At 39.5% G+C, this 15,068-nt stretch overlaps 1 long non-coding RNA gene across 1 annotated transcript; it reads left to right on the forward strand.

The window, feature by feature from the left end:
• Window positions 1–1,114: 1,114 nt before the first annotated feature.
• Window positions 1,115–10,617, forward strand: LOC112643427 (uncharacterized). The gene is made up of 4 exons (XR_003125797.3): window positions 1,115–1,457; window positions 8,155–8,234; window positions 8,381–8,521; window positions 8,951–10,617. It is a non-coding gene; the product is annotated as an uncharacterized LOC112643427 (long non-coding RNA).
• The last annotated feature ends 4,451 nt before the right edge of the window (window positions 10,618–15,068 follow it).

Raw genomic sequence — 15,068 nt, forward strand, 5'->3', positions numbered from 1 at the left:
CTCAGGTACGGGCTCTTGCAGCACCAGGGGCAGCATTTGGAGAAGACCATGTGAAATAGGACTGGCTAGCAGAGCACCTCACCTTACAGGGTCAGAGGACCCTTTGCACTTGTAGGTAAATTAGACATGACCTCCCGTGACTCCCATGTGGTGTTCCCATTAGTGGCATTGCCAAGACAACGGCTATGCAAGGGACTGCCTAAGGCTGTCAGGCATACACAACAGCACTGACTTGTGGCAACATTAGACTTTGTAGTTGGAAGAAGTTTCCATGATGACTAAACTACATGCTGCAAGTAGAGAGCCTGGCAAAGCCAAGGAATCAGAGTGACTTCTCAGTAAATGCTGGATCCTTCTCCTCTTTTCAGCTTTGATCCCAATCCCACCTCCTTTTCTCCACCAGCTCTTCTATTGCGTGTCTACTGACCTATCTGCATCCATTCCTGCCTTATTGAGCTACGTGGGGTCCACGATGCTCCCTCTTGCCTGTCTTTGGGCCATCAACTGGCTGCCACTGGGCCCAGCACCATCCTCTGGCCCTGCCAGGACTTGTGATGTCCCCACTTGCACTTCAGGTCAGCCTCACCTGGGAGGCTGGCTGTGCCTCCAGGATGCTGGCCCTTGCCGCCTGGTTTCCCCGACACCTGGGCGTCCCTGATGGCACTCTCACACCCTCCTGAAATTTGACATCTCTCTCACCAGCATATAAATCTTTAAGTGCAGTGTTTATCTTCCCATTGGTTTTTACATACCTTGAGGTTACACCAACGCCTTCCCATGGCAGGATCACATTTAAAACACACAATAGGTACAGGACAAATAGGGAAATTTATGTCAGTCTGTTAATAGTTTAAGAAAGCATTAAATAATAATCCCTCCAGTGACCTATAAACACCCTGTGAGATAAGTGCCCTAAGGGAAGGAGCAGAGTTCAGGAGGGCCCCAGAGCCCAGCTTGGGAAGTATGCCCGAGATCTGCAGGTGTGGTAGGCAGGTTAAGATAGCATGAGATGTGTGCCCAGGATCTGCAGATTGGTGGACAGGTAACACAGCTTGAGAAGTGTGCCTGGGTCTACAGGTGTTGTGGACAGTTAAGATAGCCTGAGAAGTGTGCCCGGGATCTGCAGGTAGGGTGGACAGGTAAAAACATTTGTTAGGAGGGAAGAGTTGGCTGAGAGGTGCTGTGCTGGGAGGATAGCGTATGCAGAAGGAGCTAAATGCAAGCTGACTGGGCAGAGGCAGGAAGCACAGAGGGAAGGAGGACTAGAAGCGTGACCTCGTAGGTCCTGAGCAGGACTCGATCCTCAGTCTGAGGGCACAGGGAACAGGGCTGTTTCCAGTCTGCAGGTCAACAGAGGGGCATGTTGGTGGCCTTTGCACTTGGCAGAGGATCACCTTGTCTGTTGCGTGGACATAGAGGGTCTTGCCGAAGGACTGTCTGCGATGGGCTCTGGGCAGGTAGGAGATGGCACCCGTGGGGTAGGCGTCCTGGGTGCGGGACAAGGAGATGGAGGAAGAGCTCTCACATTTCTGGCTTGGATGACAAGTTCAAAGCAGCAAGGGGGAGACAATACCAGATATGAAGGGGCTCTCTGCTCAGATTTGGCTGTTGACTTTGAGTTTCCTCCAAGAGGATGGGATGAGGATGTCCTAACAGTCATCGAGTGTACAGTCTGAGGCCCATGGGAAAGGTGTGAGGTACAGATAAATCGAGGAAAGCACATTGCCCACATAAATATGAGAGAGCGCCTGAGAGGTGTATTGAGGGTCCATGTCTGTGGATGACCCTCAGATGTATTGGGAGTTCCGGTAATGTTGAAGAATTGTTATAGTCTGATCAATTCACCAGTAAAATACAACCACTTTGGATAATCACTTGGCATCATTTGACAAAAATGAAGGTCTAGAACTTTGCAATTTCTCTTCTTTCTTAGATATAGACACAGATGTGGATGAGGGTATATATTTTGTTTAGTTGTGTGTATGTTCGCATTTCTGTCTCTATATGTGAATGTTTTAATGATGGAAATGTAAGAGCCAAGAATCAAATCAATGCAAAAACCCAAATGTGGACATATCGTAGAATAGATGTATGGTTTGTGCAATAGTGATTTATTGGAATATTCTAGAAATATGGGCACAGATAGCCTAGAATCTAGATCTAAGCCTAACAACACAGATATACCATTTTCATGGTTCATGCATGGGGAGGGGCAGAGGGAGAGTGAGAAGCAGACTCCTCACGGAGCAGGGAGCCCGATGTGAGACTCAATCCCAGGACCCCGAGATCATGACCTGAGCAGAAGGCAGACACTCACCGACTAAGCCATACAGGTGCCTCTAGAAGGTTCCCATTCTTAATTATTGAAGTGCTCTGATGGAGTAATTCTTGTGCAGAAATAATTGTTTTTTCACCTACAAGATGTCGGCATTAGGGTCAAGGTAGCATATTTATCAGAGTTTCTGTGACCTTATTCACTTCTCTTCCCGAAAGGTACGGATCAGCGGAGGCCGGCTTGCGAGCCGGCACGACGAGCAGGTGCGACAAGATGGCAGTGTGCCTTGATGCTGTTATCAATAGCATTTTCCCTTCCAGATGTGTGATCATTTCTTGCATCAGAAGCAAAAGGCAAAATTAGCTCCCCAAACAAAGCAGCTTCTTGATTGTGTGCAATTTAGAGTGACTTTGACAGTTAAACATCAGTGTTAAAATGTTTCTCTCTCAGGACTCGTCCTCCTGCCTACATACTTCATTTATGGTCAATTTGGTAATTTGGGGACAGTTCATCTTTTCTTAGCTGTTCCTACTTCTCTGTTTTGTTTATGCTAATTTCCTGGTTCACTTTAATAGCACTTCCTAAAACTCCGGAGCCTCTCACGGTGCCAAACTATTATGTACAACCTCATTATTTCCCACGTTCATTACCTCCACTGTATAAGGCCTTTTCAACGTTCGCCACTTTTGTAAATTTCGACTGACCATTTTTTTTCTGTCAATTCTTTAGCAGCACTTGTATATTTATACCATCATTATAATATTGCTGGCCTTATTTGTTAACTTAATTATGACTTCAAAGCTTCACAATGAGTCAAATTTCTACTTTTATTTCTGGAGTGACCCTGTGAGACAGCAGTGAGTCCCTGGTTCACACACTTAAGAGTTTATGACTCGGCACATGGTGAGGACAGTCAATGCGGGTCCCCAAATTAGAACTCAGAGTGCTGATTTGCAGACCATTGTCACGCCGTGTGTTCCATGTCAGTGTCATCTGCATGTAAAATACGTACAACAATGAGCATAAGCAGTGTCCTCAAGATCCACATTCCCTGTGATACCCTAGTCTTCGATTGGAAGAGGGGAACGCAACACTTGAGTCTCCCATGTGGTCAACTCAGGGATCTTCATGCACTTAAACCGTCCACACCGTGGTCCACAAAAGCTGTTCTCATTCCAGCTCTTGGCTTTGACTGGGTCAAGCTGGATCACAGCTCAGAATCCCGTCATTATTTTTAAACTCTGAAGAAGAAGATTCCCAGACAGACCAGTCCAGTGTCCAGCTCTCAACGTCCTGGCCATATTCCCACCTGTTCCCATATTCTCACCTGTTATCCAGAGACCTCCTTCCTGTTCTCCTCAGGAGAACTAATGTAGTTTGAAGTTGAGTGTGTGTGTGTGTGTGTGTGTTTTTTAATGTATCGTTTGAAACCTCCACACTCACCTCTCAGCGTAGGTCAGATGGGTTACAGCACTGAATCCTGGTCTATCCTGTGTCCTGTGTCTTCACAGTGGGCTGGGGGCAGTGCTCCCCTTTTCTCCAGCATTCAGGCTGCATGTGTGCAAATGTGGGGTCATGCCCGATTGTGTTGGAATCACCTGGGCTGAGAGCCTTGCATGTTCCCACATCAGAGATATCCGTGCACTCACAAGTGGCTCAGATTCCTAGCAGATGCTCTGGGTTTACCTGAGTTTTGTAATCCGTATCCTACAAATTCATGCAGGTGTATCAGTGTCTTTGTGCAATTAATGGAGCAGGCAAGGCATGCAGGAAAGAAGCTGCCTTGTTTCTGTTTTCCAAATTTTCGTTTTATAGTAGTGACGATTTCAACTCAGCATAAGTCTTATCATTATTTTAGCTGTGCCCTCTTCGGTGTAGGTCCCTGTTATGAAAGCACTTCTTTCCCCGAACAATATTAAAGGTCAGCTTCAAGATGTATATGCCTTTAAGGACACTGTGCCTCCTTTCTTTAGTGTTTTCTAAATTTGGTTAACCCCATTTCCTCTGAGATAAAGCATCTTCACACACTCCTTTAATAGCTTTTATGAAAGCCATAAGCAAGTGTGTATCTTCCCACTAACCCAACAATGCAGAAAATATGGCAAAGGACTTAAGAGACACTCAAAACCTCCTATGATATCTTAAGTCTACATGTTTAAGGTTTGGGCGTTTCAATTGATACTTCAGTAAATTGTTAAAATATGTAAACTTTTACTGTAGTTTTACCAATCACTTCTCAAGTGACTTTAAGAAAGTCAAGAGTCAACTATAGGCTGATGATAACATTTTTGTAAAAGATGAAAATATCTTTTCCAGGCCACGGGATACCTCCACAAACTATTTTCCTTTGATTTTTCTCATTAGTAAAAATCACTGCACTTTGCTCAAAATGGAAGCCATCTATGATGGGCCCTTTTAGCTGTCTTGACAGCACAATTCTACTTTATTAATTTTTTTCAACTTGTTGATGGATAAAAAAATTCATTGGTCCAAATCAAAAACCCTATTTTAAATGACACACTGCCTAATTATGGGGGGGAAAAGTGTTCTGCTAGCTAAATAAAAACTGTTTTAAGTAGCATAATGGATAAGTTAGAGAAAAATAGGTACTTTAATGTTATCTGAGCTGCTTCTTGTCTGATTAGTTTAATGGGATCGGATGTGTTTGTAGACTCATCAATCACACTAGATCTATGTCAAGATTTATGGTCCAGATTTAGGACATGGTGCAGATGCACAAGTAGTCGAGCAGGTATCCTAGAAATGATTTAATTTTTCACATTGAAATCCATGCCCTAAATTTGTTGTATTGAAATTCTGACTTTAAAAAAATGATAATTAATAGTACCTTCCTTATGATGAAGACCTGAGTGCATGACGAATTAGTTCAGTAAGTTCCAGGTGTGTATGTATGTAAGTCTAAAAATAGAAGGATGGTACACATCCATACACAATCAATATTCTTAGATAACTCTAATATTTAGAGTTTGATAGCTTTTATTTTGTTTTGTTGATCATCTGAGACTGACTTGACAGCTTCCATTTAACTAAATGCACATTTTAATCATTTCCCTGGCCCTCGCAGCCTTTTTGTTTTCAAGTTAAATGAAACTTCTCCCTGGCGATTCCTATAACTGCCTCCATTGACCTTCTCTGGGGTTTTTAATCTTAGCTGTGTTTTGGGGACATGGCCCTATTAATTTGTACTTTATACAAGAGTTAGATTATTCTGTCCTTAATTATACTATGTCAGTTTCCTGGCTCAGTGATCTGTAATTATGGAGGTCTTTCCTTATGACTGGGTACCATGTTGGTGTCTTTCCATTCTTGAGAAGCAGTTGCTATTCTTGGAAATGCAGATCTACTTCCTTCAATTTCTGTTTCTTCAGGATATTTGGATGACTTCTTCCCAAACCTAGTAATTTAATGCCCATAGCTTACACCAAAATACATGCTTCAGGACTTCTCACTTCTTAGGTCAGCTCACATCGTCGTAAGTGACAGGTGACAACTGATCTTAGAGGTTGTTCATGATTTCCCATCATCCACTACATCATTGATAAAGCCATGAAATGCAATCTGTGGAAGTTCTTGCTTTTTTTGAGGGGTTCTTTACTATTTTGTTTTATTTTATCTTACTTTAATAGGAATCAGGAGCCTGTTTTCTTTTCCAGAGAATGCAACATCAGGAAGAAAGGTCTTAACTCAAATGCATTTTTTTTCTCTTTCAGTTCAAACTATATTTCATAATTGGTTTATATATAGGAATAGGGAAAAAAAGATAACTATAATTTGCTTCTTAATTTCTCACAAGATATTTCTATGTGGTAACTTCCCTCATTCAATGCTAAGTGATGTTCAAATAAATCAATGCCCGCAAATGTCTTAAAAGGTCATTTTCACTTTTGAAGATGGTTTCCCAAGTATCCAAATATCTATCCAACATCAGGAAGGAGACTTTAAAATGCCTTTAATTTTCACAACATATTTTGTAGTTAATTAATTTTACAAATACTTTTTAAAAATATATTTCTACTACTTCACACAATGTATTTTTCTGTTATTAAGTGGTGAAATGATAACTACATCTCCTCACGTAAAGAAAGGCACATGATGAAAGATTTCAGGACACTTTAATTTTTGAATTAATTTTTAATAAAAATACTTGTAATTTATTTAACATTTTACTTATTTATTTATTTTTACATCCTGTCTTTACAAGTAATGTTTCTTTTTAGGAAACTGTGTCAATGTTTATAAGAAGCATTTATATATTTCTTATATAAAACAAGAAAATGGGAAAATTATGTGAAGAGTTCACTCATTCTTTTGTTTTCGATGGTGAAAGCTTTGTAATTGATCTTAATTTCTCCCTATTTTTCAAATATGAAGTCATATTATTTGCCAGTTTTAAAAATCAGTGTTTATTTTTAAAATCCAGTGTGAGTTAAACACTTAAATAAGGGGAGGTTGGCTTAGGGGAGAATGAATTTATTCAGTGTGCTGCATTAAATGTACATTTTTCTTAAAAATAAATAAATAAATGTACATTTTTATTTAAAAATCTTAATTTTTTTCTTTTTCCTAATTTATCATATTTCAAGGTGTTTTATTGGCTTTATTGAGATGAGAATGTGTCCACAAAGCATAGACATTTTTCAAGCATCCTGAACTACTCATGCACAAGTGTAGTGACTGTGTGTGGCTGTAAAAGTTTGACAACATTACAGTTTTTTCTATACATCAATTTCTGTACCAATGACATTGACTTTTTTGTATAACATTGTTTTCCAGAATATTTATATATTTCCTAGACACTAATGTTACCTCTATTTAATTTTATTCAATAACCTGGTCTTTATGGAATAGGCAAGGATATGCCTTCTTCTTTGTGTTAAAAAATTATTCTCTGGGGCATCATAAACAGGCATCATGCTTCACTGAACAAAATATCTCGAATTAATACTTATCTTCCAAGGAGCTCCAGCTGCGAAGCACAACTTGCCATTTATATTCTCAGCAGGGCCATGAGAAGCTTTACAAGAGAGAAGCTAGAGGTTAAGTGTCCTGGTCACTTTTCCAAAGCATTCTTAGAATTAAGCTTTCCACTGGAATATTTTAAGACTGATTTTGTATTTGTGTGAGAAGTCCAACCACACGTGCATTTTCACACAGACACACAGAGAGGGAAGTGCACCAAGTCTCCACAGCTACTACATTGGGTGAAAGAGCTGAACTGGAGAGAATAGAATATTAAATTCAGTCCTTATCAAAATGGAGCATAATTCATCTGGAATCTACTCATTCCAAAGTTTTCTTTAGTGAAACAAAGCTGATACATAATCCCTGTTATTATCTTAAATGGTAATGATATTTCAAAACATAAGGAAAGTAGTTTGCTTTCAGAAGTAGAGCAAATAAAAAAATCTATAAATTACCTCTTTTGTATTTATTAATGTCAAACAGCTATCAAACAATGTGGTTAGCATGACTTTGTTTATATTTGATAATAATTAGCTATTTCTGAAACTAGCCTATAATTTAGAAGTTCCTAATTCAGTACTATTTTCCTTTACATATTGTCTTATTAAGGCAAGTTAATTTAATTCACCATTTTAACCCACCTTCAAAAAACTACTCATCCTCACCAGGAGACAGTGACAAAACCTCTGGTGTCTCTCTTGGTCACACAGTGGTTATCAAGGAGATCTTGGGTTATTCCTTTAAACTATTTGACTGTCCTATCTTCGGCTGTAAAGTAAAAGAGATGTTATCTGGATGATTTCAAAGTTTCTCTGAATTCCAGAATTCTATGCAGTCATACCTCACACCATCCTTGTGAGTCCCAGATGCAAAATCTCTTCCTCAATTCTTCTAAGGTGACATGGAGGACAGTTACTGGGATCCAAAGTGAGAGAAGGAGGAGTCATGGTTTTCTTTAAAAAGAAGCAGAAAGAAGGTAAGGATAAATGGACACAGAGAGGGAAGAGGGAAGAAAACATGGCAATGGAGGGAGCAGCCTCAGGGTTTCCAGGCCTGGGGTGCCTGCACTTCCTCTTTAGGGACGTGATGCCACCCAGCATCCACCTACCTCTGCCCTTCTAGGTTTCCAAATGCCAGCTAGGTGCAATGGACTTCTGCAGCTTGCAGCCAACAAACTTTGATCAGAGCATATGGAAACTGTATGAAGTTGCATCACAGTAAAAACAGAAAGCTACGGGTGCTTCCTGCACAGATGGCGCCCATGTGAGTAGCACAAGCCTGCTAACCCACACACCACGAATGTTGCCCATCATGTTCATGTTTCCTGGGATTTACAGAACAGTCGAGTATGGGATAAGTCACTAAATTAATGACAGGGTTCATAAAGGGAGGATATATCACAGTAAGTGTGTCCTCAATTGTAAGATAAATACAGATCCCAGATCCCTTAGACACATAGAGGATATCCTCGGGATGGAGAGACTGTCACTGTGGCTGTCATAGAACAAATGAGAATTCTCAGAACATGGTGGCACTTCTTTAATTTCTTCCTTCCTTTTATCATCTTTCTGAAATTAAACTAAACACTTTTAAATTGAATCATACAATTGGTGAGACTACATCATCCTCTGAGACCTTATTCTGGTTTTGTGTTTTCATATTGTTTCCTTTTCTCCCCCCAAACAACTCGAGATGGAATTTGTTGAATTCTACAGCTGCTATTAAACCAACCAAGAAGAGCATCTCTTTGGAGAAGCATTTCTACCTTCCTGAACTAATGCTTCTCATCTTGACCTTGACCTCTACACAGACCTTGGTATTTAAGGACACCTGTGGTCTGTGGTTGTACTAACCACAGAACCTGATCTCCTGCGTGGCTGTAAGCCAGTGCATTTCTCCGGTGCTAATGGCATGCTTGGATTCATAAAAGATAGGCTTCACACAAGCTCTTTGGTCTGCATTTTTGTCATTGTGAATAAGAAAACATGAGTGGAAAAACTGAAATGTGCTGAGGGCCCTCAACATACAACCTACATGCTTTGTTATTGCACATCTGTAATAAGTAAGAAGTCTCGCCTTATCTCGTGGCGAAATCTCCCCTGACTCCATGGAAACTATTGCTGTGAGATAATCTCAGGCCTTGATTATGGTTCCAGTTATTTGATGTTGACTGAAATAAAGTCTCCTTATATTTTAACAACTGAAAGACAGAAGCATCACTGACCTTTGAGGCAAGGTGCAGAGACTTCGGTGTGCACAATTTTAAGAAATCCTGTGGCAAAAAAAAAAAAGAAAGAAAGAAAGAAAGAAAGAAAGAAAGAAAGAAAGAAAGAAAGAAAGAAATCCTGTGCAACCAGCATGCATGGGGCAGTTACATGGAAAACATGGACATTGGTGGCCCCAAATGCAAACATTCTTGGGAGTCACTAGTCACAAATGGGAAGAATCATGGACGTGCTCATTGATTTCACTCAGGCTTTCCAATTACATATGGCCTGGTGTGCTATATTATTTTTTAAAATCTATCCAGATAAGAATAAATGAGCTCTTTTGATAAATAAATAAATAAATAAATAAATAAATAAATAAATAAATTCAATCAATAAAAAATCTAATGAGAAAAGATTGTATCTTTTTACCAGGACTTTCTGCTCACTATGCTCATCTTATCCCCTCTTGTGTTTATTCTCTCCTTGAAACTTGAAATAGTGTCTAGTTTTGTTATTGTTATTATTGCTATTTGTTGTAAAGGGGCTTGTGATGAAGGGGGTGAAGGAATGAATGAAGACATTAGTAGATGATACAGATTTCAGACTCTGTAAGCACAACTGCTGGTGGGAGAGCAAACTGGCACAGCCACTCTGGAAACAGAGTGGAGGTTCCTCAAATAATTAAAGATGGAACTACCCTACAATCCAGCAATTCTTCTGAGTATTTATTCAGAGGAAACAAAATCTCTGTCTCAAAGAGGTATCTGCATTCCCATGATCATTGCGAGATTGTCAAAAAACAGCCAAAGAGTGGAAACAACCTGTGTGCATTGATGGGTGAATGGATGGAGAAAACACAGCATATAAATCTATGTGTAGATGTACAGATACATGTATATGTTATATGTATGAGTATATATATATGTGTGTGTGTGTGTGTGTATTTATATAGATATATAAACAGAGAGAGATAATGGAATATTATTCAGCCATAAAAAATAAAAAAGAAGGAAGTCCTGTCATTTGCGATGTGGGTAGCCCTTGAGGGCATCATGCTACATGAGATAGGTCAGCAAAAGAGACAAATATTGTATACTCTTAGTTATTTTGTGGAATCTAAAAAGAAATCAAACTCATAGGAATGGAACAAGGTGGTGATTACTTAGAAGCATGGGGAGGGGTTGGGGGTAACGGGTAAAGGGGTCAAAAGGTTAAAAACTTTCAGTTAAAGGATAAAGAAGTCCTGGGAATGTAATGTTCAGCTTGGTGACTGTAGTTAATGATACTGTATTTATATCTGAAATCTGCTCAGAGAGTGGTTCTTAAAAGTTTTCATCACACACAAGAAAACAAAACAATGTGAGTTGATGGGTTCTAATTAAACTTATTTTGGTGACCAATTTGCAATATCTACACATATGAAATCAATATGCTGACACAAGCTAAGACAATGTTACATGTCAATAAAACTGAGAAAATGCTGGAAAAAAAGTAAACTATGTGAGCACAGTTAAATCAAATAGACGTCCTCCTGATGCAAACACTCGTCCATGTTTTATTTGGTTACGATTATTCACAAGAAAGAAAAATCTCTAAATATGTTCTTTAGCACCAGGTTAGAAGAGCTCATTGTGCTGTTACTTCCTACTATTAAGTCATATTTTAAAGCTGAAGGTTTGCTGGAGATTCTTGCTCCAGAAATCATGTACTCTATTTTCATCAAAAGAAAGATATTTTAAACTTTTAGAATTAAAAAAGATCCTTTCTCTTTCAAAATAGAGTCTCTTGTACTAAATTTTGAAACATATTCCCCCAAATTATGAGCACATCATCTGATATCAATCCTCCAGAGAACAAAACATTCTAAGCTAGCAGTTCTAATAAACAAGGAAAATGAAATTTTTACCAAGTGCAAAGAAATTGAAGGGAAGAAAAGTAGCAAAGAATTCCAGACCAAACATAGATAACAGGCTTGAGAGTGGCCATCCTTTAAAAGTCTATTATAAATAATTGATGATGAACTAATTAATAGTGAATTTTGTGTCTCTTATAATTACTAACATTGGTTAAACCGAACCCTAATAAATATCACATTAGCTGTTGAAAAGTTCATTTTAGTCAGTATCACTAATCCTGCCCTCAAACATCTGCATAAATTATTTCTCTGAAGTGAAAGATTCTTGCTCTATTTTCTCCTGTAAAAAGGGTCATTGATTGATTCTCACCACCAATAACTTTTACATGTTTGTATAAATAACATGAAATGATTCTCAATATTTGAGGTCACATCATTTAGTTATAATTCTATATGAATCTAATTACATTGATAATGAGTTTTTAAAATGACACTTTAAATCTTGAGGAAAATGTGTTCCTTATCATAATGCCATCTTTAAAAAAAAAAAAAAAAGACTAGGGAAGACCTTTCCTCTGAGTTGATGTTTGAATTAACTTACAGGTAACATTATAATATCAATCATCTCCTTGCTTCCTGGTTTTACCAGGGCATTTATTATTTATATCAGAATAGATATTCCTAAGTTCTGATGAGTTGTATTTAGAAAAGCTAATACCAATAGCATAGAGTTAAGACTTTCACATATGACTTGTTTCTGCATGTTCAGACCCTCATTCAGAGGCTTCTGTTCAATATTTTTGCAGGATGAAGTAGAATAACATTGATCCTGGCTAAAATAAATCTTAAACCAAATTATTTTCTAGAACTTAGTAAGTTAGGATTATATACATAACAAAAACTATGCAATTCTTCTTTGATGACTTCTATACAAATTACCTCTTAAATCTTTCAGAGCCATGATTAAGTATCATTTGGTTAATATTGTTGCATGGTGGTTGACAGTGGTTTTACCCTTCTAGTATTTTGAAAAAGTGTGTTTTAAAAATGAATTATATAAAGCCATAAAAGGCATATGGGTAAAACATCTTGAAGAGTCTTCAGATGCTACCAAAGTTGTTCTTGGGCTATTTCTTTATCCATTATGCAAATATTTCAGCTTATAAATAATTAAAATAGCAACACATTAATAATTAGGATCTCCATTACAAATCTGACCTTTAATTTAATTCTATAAGAATAGCCTGAAAAATGAGCCTCGTGATTTATGCTCAGAATAAAGGTTAAACACCGTTTTCCTAGTCGGTGGTGGGGCTCCTTCTTCTTGCTAACCAGAAACACTGAGGACAGGTGCTTCTCTGGGCATGTTTTTTCCCCCTTTCTGGCCCGTTTTTACTAATGAGCTAACAACAATGCAGAATTCAGAAGTGCATTCGCCTGGGGTCTATGGTCATACTTCCCTAAGATGGTTCAGGAAGCTAACCCTTTCCAAAGGTTTAAAAAGCAAAACGAGATATGAGTTGTGTCTACACAGAGCTCTCCGTGAGGCATTTCAAATGAGTTCAGTCAATCCAGACACAGGCCTGGAGAATCCAATCAATTAATGTGACTGCGTTTTTTTCTCATTTAATTAGTCATTGAAGTACAGTGATTGACTTGATCCTTTGTATAGACACAGCTTTTATTATATACACAAATTCATGCCGGCAGAACAGGGTTACAATCTGAATTTAGCCCCCGTTTGTAGGCGGCATCTGGGACCTCACATCTGTACAGAAAGTGGCGGGGAGGGGGAGCTGGTGTCATGAGGGGCCTTGGATTTCTTTGTCCTAGGCGTGGAGAAGCAGGGTTGTCACAGTCCCGAGCCTCCTAATCCCCACATCCTGCCTGCCCTTGGTTGTGCACAGAGAATCACACCTTCGGGCGCTTTGCCCATCCACAGACTCGAGGGAGGGCTGAGGATATTTTGTAAGTGGAGAAAAGGTGATGTCCTCATCCATGACACACACAGCAGATTTGTTCAAAAAGCAGGGCGTCCCAATGAAGACGAGCAGAGGCACCGAGGATGAGGAGTGACAGTGCCCAGGAATTTCCCTCTCTTCACTCCTGGAGGCCGTGCTCACAGGGGACCAGCAAGATGGCCAGGGCCCCTCCTGTGTGTTGCCTGTCTCTCCTCTCCACGGATCACTGGCAAAATCACTCATTACATGCAAACCGATGTTCAGTATGCACATTTCCAGAGCACACAAAATATTGCCACGTGAAAGAAAACTAATCGTGTGCCGAGGTTATGTTGAGGACCTCAGATTTATTCTGTGAAAGAGCTAAGGAAAGAGATGTAAAAATTGTCAGCTCACAAATACGTTTTGTTTGGCCTGCATAGATCTTTTTATTAAAAAAACAAACTAACAAACAAACAATGTTTAGGGGTGAAGATTATACAGTTGGGTTTCTTTTTAAAAAAGATTTGTTTTATTTATTTGAGAGAGACAGAGAGATCAGGAGCAGAGCGAGGATGGCAGAGGGAGAAGCAGACTCCCTGCTGAGCAGGGTCCCCGGGACCATGACCTGTGCCTAAGGCAAACGCTGCACCAACTGAGCCACCCAGGTGCCCCTAATGTATATTTGTTTTTTGACTTCTAATCTGGAGCTGCAAGTGAATTGCACAGCACCATTATGATATTAGAGAATCTGCCTTAGACTCTATATTCACTTTTACCACTGAGTTTTACACATTCCTATGCTTCTGTGATGCTAATTATCCTCCTTTAAGAATGCTCTTTGATCCAGCAATTTCACTTCTGTGTATTTATGCAAAGGAAACAAGATCTCAAAGAGACATGGGCCCTCTCATGATCATTGCAGCATTATTCACAATAGCCAAGAACTGGAAAACATCTTAAGTGGCCTTTGACAGATGAATGGATAAAGACAGAGCAGAATACGTATACAATGAAATATTACTCAGCCATAAACAAAGAAGGAAATCCTGCTATTTGCAACAATGTAGATAAAATTTAAGGGCATTGGGCTAAGTGAAATAAGTCACTCAGAGAAAGACAATTGCCGTGTGATCTCATTTATACGTGGGAATCTAAAAAAACAAAATGCATAAAAACAGAGCATTAGTTGGTGGCTGCTGGAGGCCAGGGTGGGCGGTGGGGGGAATGGGTGGAGCGGGTCAGAAGGCACAAACTTCCAGTTGTAGGGTGGGTAAGTTCTGGGGATGCCACGTGCAGTGTGGTGGCTGTAGTTACAATTACTGCTTTCACATTTCAGAGTTGCTAAGGGAGTAGATTTTCCAAGTTCTCAGCACACACATCAACAAACTGGAACCTCCCAGGTGAGGGACGTACCTATAACCTCATGGCAATGATCCTTCTGCAATATGCCTGTGCGTAAAATCACAGCATGCACACCTTAAACGGCACTATGTTAGATGTCCACTACACCTCAGTAAAGCTGGAAAAAATATTTTAAAAAGGAGAGAGAGAAAGATTCCACAGTTAAATTTGGACTTCTGCTTTCTTTGAAAACAGTCAGGTCATCTGGCAACATTAGACCCTCATTTCTGCATGTGACTGACTAGGGTGGATGTGTGTCTCCTCTAGAAGGTTCACAATAGGTGTGCTTGGCTCATTTCACACTGTCTGTGTGCTTTATTTAGACACTTGGATTTGGATCTAAAGGTACCTGCTCTCAAGCTCACTGATCTGCTAACATGTGGACCGGTCCCAAACTGCAT

Source organism: Canis lupus, chromosome 1 (assembly GCF_003254725.2).
Source record: "Canis lupus dingo isolate Sandy chromosome 1, ASM325472v2, whole genome shotgun sequence".
Classification (NCBI taxonomy): domain Eukaryota; kingdom Metazoa; phylum Chordata; class Mammalia; order Carnivora; family Canidae; genus Canis; species Canis lupus.